General features: G+C 36.9%; 2 long non-coding RNA genes across 6 annotated transcripts; both read left to right on the plus strand.

Annotated features, from left to right (window-relative positions):
• Positions 1-1,813: 1,813 nt before the first annotated feature.
• On the plus strand, positions 1,814-3,491 carry LOC106297078. 5 transcript variants are annotated; one of them, XR_001261388.1, is made up of 4 exons: positions 1,814-2,894; positions 3,101-3,174; positions 3,335-3,387; positions 3,470-3,491. It is a non-coding gene; the product is annotated as an uncharacterized LOC106297078 (long non-coding RNA). The 5 variants fall into 5 exon arrangements; XR_001261386.1 differs by having other exon boundaries at positions 1,817-2,894; positions 3,101-3,191; positions 3,470-3,490; XR_001261389.1 differs by having other exon boundaries at positions 1,844-2,538; positions 2,781-2,894; positions 3,101-3,191; positions 3,335-3,482.
• Positions 3,492-3,527: 36 nt separating this feature from the next.
• Positions 3,528-4,006, plus strand: LOC106297079. The gene is made up of 2 exons (XR_001261390.1): positions 3,528-3,733; positions 3,846-4,006. It is a non-coding gene; the product is annotated as an uncharacterized LOC106297079 (long non-coding RNA).
• The last annotated feature ends 353 nt before the right edge of the window (positions 4,007-4,359 follow it).

The following is a 4,359-nucleotide window of genomic DNA, read 5'->3' on the forward strand; positions in this document are numbered from 1 at the left end:
CCACGGAATTCGAGATGAGCTATTTAGGCAAATTGACATACTATTTTGGAATTGAGGTTGATCAACATAGTGAAGGGATTACATTGAGACAGGAAAGATATGCAAATAAAATCTTTGAGGAAACCAGAATGCAAGACTGCAGTGCAGTCTATGTTCCGTTCGATCCAAGCTTAAAATTATCCAAGGCTCACGAGGAATCCAGTGTCGACGAGAAGGACTATAGACGAACCATCGGCTGTCTTAGATACCTTCTCCACACGCGGCCTGATCTCTCCTTTGCAGTTGGTGTCATGAGTAGATATATGCAGGCTCCAAAGACTTCACATGCTGCGGCTATAAAACAGATTCTGCGGTACTTGAAAGGGTCACTTACCTACGGCTTGACATTTAAACGTGCAGCAGAAGTAAGGCTAATTGGCTATAGTGATGCAAGCCATAACGTGGACGAATATGATGGATGCAGTACTACGGGACACGTGTTCTATCTCTTAAACTCGCCCATAACCTGGAGTTCTCAGAAACAAGAAACAGTTGCTCTTTCATCTTGTGAATCAGAGTTTATGGCAGCAACTGAAGCAGCAAAGCAAGCTATTTGGCTCCAGGACTTGCTTGGTGAAGTCATAGGAAAGAAGTGTGAGAAAGTAGTAATACTTATTGACAATAAATCTGCGATCGCGTTAACAAAGAATCCAGTATTCCATGGGCGAAACAAGCAAATACATCGACGATACCACTTCATTCGTGAATGTGTTGACAACAATCAAATTGAGGTGCAACACGTACCAGGGAATGAACAAAGAGCAGACATCTTGACTAAAGGACTTGGAAGAATTCGGTACAAAGAAATGAGGAGCATGATTGGAATTGAAGACTTGGAGATTTCAAGCCTAAGAGGGAGAATGTTGGAAATAAGCTTGAAATAGCTTGAAATAACTTGAAGAGCAAGCAATCCTAATCTCATCTTGTTTTGGTTATTTATAAAGATTAGGAAATATCTTAATAATGTTAAGTCAATCAGGAAAAGGAAATTATAACCCTATATAATAAGTTGCAGACTTGTTGCAACCTAAGAGAGAGAGTTTTGTAATTGTATTGGGTTCTTGAGTTTTGAGTGATTTTCTCAAGAGATTAATAAGAGAGCAAGTTATTATTAAACCTATTCTACAATCAGTTTGTGAAACTATAAGTACATGTCCTTCAGTAGGAATGGAGTGTTGTGGTACGTTTTCCTAGAGACCCTCGACAATACCTATTTAGATATTTTCTTCAACATTCCTTAATTTCTAAAGAGAATTACCTAGACACCTATATTATCCGTCACCTCACCCGAGCAAAGATTCCATTTGAGCGGATTGAATGTCAGTGACTCCAGTGTACACAAAGAAAATAAGCTCTTGCTTTTTTTCCATACCCATCGAGGATAACAGATCCAGAGGTGAAGTGTTTTCTTTGGCCGATCTAATTTTGTGTGTGAGCTTTGATGTTGACATACGATTTTGACGAGTGCGGCTTTTCGATTCACGAAAGATATCATTCTTCGCATCATAAAGTGATCTCACTTTAAATCTACAATTTGAAGAATCACAGTAGTAAAAAATGGAAAATGAGTAAATTTGTACAAAGAATGTCATAAATTTTCTAGCGATCGAACAAATCGTGAGAGAGAAAAAAAGAAAGAGAAGATATCTTACAATACTAAAAGAGAGATATCTAGAATTCTTAGGGTGTCCACGTAGGCATGGAAATTCAAACCAATCATAAGTCAAGAATGTGCCATGTCATCTATGCTAAATTCACTTACTGGACGACCATCTAACCTAACGTAACTGCGACTTCATTACTCTATCTTCATCCAATTAATCCTTTCATCAATGCTCAACCATACTCCAAGGAAGTCAAATTGATCCAAGTTCCATCCATCTTAATAACATCCTCCAACCCAACTAAACCCATAAAACTCTCACTCTCTCTTCCTCCACTCTTCCTCCAACATAATTGTGGTTTGTGTTTCTCTGATTCCTTAGATCTTCCACCTAAGCTCCTCTCTTAGGTTTGTCATCTTCGGCTGAAACGTACGTTAAGATTCGATCTTCTCAGGTAATCTTCTCTCCTGATGTTCATGATCACTTCGATTGCATAATATTTGTCTAACAACGATGATATATTTGTCAACTTCCAAATTTTGCATTTAATCTAATAACCTATTAATCGAAGGGAAGCCTTTGTTACCAAAGGGCAAGAAACAATAGTAAGAACCATACGAGAAGTCGTGTGGATTGGGTCGATTTCTTCATCAGAAGTTTCTATAGGTCCGTGAAGACCAATGAAGACACTAAAGTTTTCTTTTTTCTTTATTTTTTTTCTTCTTTTGTATCTTTAAGTTGATCAATATCTTCATTTTTCTATATACAGACAGTTTGCTTCCAGTCCTTGCTAAGAACTATTCTAAGGTTGTTGTTATATAATTTTTTCAAAAGTTCTTACATACATAAAATAAATAAAGAGGCCACAATGCTTTACCTGAAAGACGATGGACAGGTAACTCAAATTCTCTTATTATTATTTTTGATATCTTAAGCATCTGGCCCTTTAATTTGTGGCTTATATGAGTTGGCTTTCAACTTATATGTACAAGTTAATAGTGATGAACTTTTGATGGTGTTTCGCGAGCTGTACTTTGTCTTTGAGTACATGCAATACTTTTTCCTGCTTACAGTTTTGATATTTCCTGACACTAATTCTTGTAACTGAATCTGCGCATGTCATTCTTATTTGATCAGGATTTTGGCTAAATATTTTAACTGAAGCTGATATCAGAAATTGGTACTTTCAAGTCTTACAAGGCAATTCTTACATGCATCAACGTGGTTACCTCCAACGCAATCTTAAGCCAGGTGATTAATAGCCTTGAGGCATCAAATGATACAAAGCTTCAAACACCTGCTATGATGATTGATGACAATTTAGATTTTAATCTATGTGTCTCTGACAGTCATGGTTAAATTGTTTTTCCACAACATATTTATAAGCTGTGTTAGTTGCTTCTAAATTATGTTAGTCTCTAAACTCTTCATTAAGATTGCTGATTTTGGACTTGCAGGGAGGTTAATTCGAGTCCACATTAATAGAATATGTTGTTGGCAGGGGAGGTTAATTCAAGTCCACATTTATAGAGTATGTTGTTATAGATGGTACAAATTTGATTCCCTTTTTGTGCTGCAAGCAGTCTTTCAGATTACCAATATTACTGTGTATATGTCCTTCAGTGACCCATATGTCGATTAGTTACTATACCATTGATGCCTAACTGACCCCAAAAGCTTTGTTCTAATAGGTAGAGGGCACCAGAAGTACTTCTAAAGTCCTATGTATACACAGAAAAAGTTGGTTCGTATGATCTTATCAATATCATAGTAAACCATTGAGTGCATTCATTCTCGGATACCAATCTTTACCTTTTTCATGATAGTCTAGCGGCTCTGCTCCTGGATACCAGTGGGATTTGGTGTTGTAGTCGGATTTCCAAGGAAGTCAAATCGATCCAAGTTCCATCCATCTTAATAACATCCTCCAACCCAACTAAACCCATAAAACTCTCACTCTCTCTTCCTCCACTCTTCCTCCAACATAATTGTGGTTTGTGTTTCTCAGATTCCTTAGATCTTCCACCTAAGCTTCTTTCATAGGTTTGTCATCTTCGGCTGAAACGTACGTTAGGATTCGATCTTCTCAGGTAATCTTCTCAGGTAATCTTCTCTCCTGATTGCATAATATTTGTCTAACAACGATGATATATTTGTCAACTTTCAAATTTTGCATTTAATCTAATAACCTATTAATCGAAGGGAAGCCTTTGTTACCAAAGGGCAAGAAACAATAGTAAGAACCATAGGAGAAGTCGTGTGGATTGAGTCGATTTCTTCATCAGAAGTTTCTATAGGTCCGTGAAAACCAATTTGCTGCAGCATGTTAATGTCTTTAAGGATGCGAGACGTCCCAATGAAGACACTAAAGTTTTCTTTTTTCTTTTATTTCTTTCTTCTTTTGTATCTTTAAGTTGATCAATATCTTCCTTTTTTTATATACAGACAGTTTGCTTCCAGTCCTTGCTAAGAACTATTCTAAGGTTGTTGTTATATAAAATTTTCAAAAGTTCTTGCATATAGAAAACAGCGGTATTCTGACGGAAATTCCGACGGAAAATAAAATCCTCGGAATTTCCCGAGGAATTTCCGAGGATATTCCGAGGAAACCCAAAATTTGATTTCCTCGGAATTTCCTCGGAATATACCGACGGAATTCCGAGGAAATATCAATCCGTCGGAATATTCTTATGAAATACCGAGGAAAAATGTATTA

Source organism: Brassica oleracea, chromosome C6, assembly GCF_000695525.1.
Source record: "Brassica oleracea var. oleracea cultivar TO1000 chromosome C6, BOL, whole genome shotgun sequence".
NCBI lineage: Eukaryota > Viridiplantae > Streptophyta > Magnoliopsida > Brassicales > Brassicaceae > Brassica > Brassica oleracea.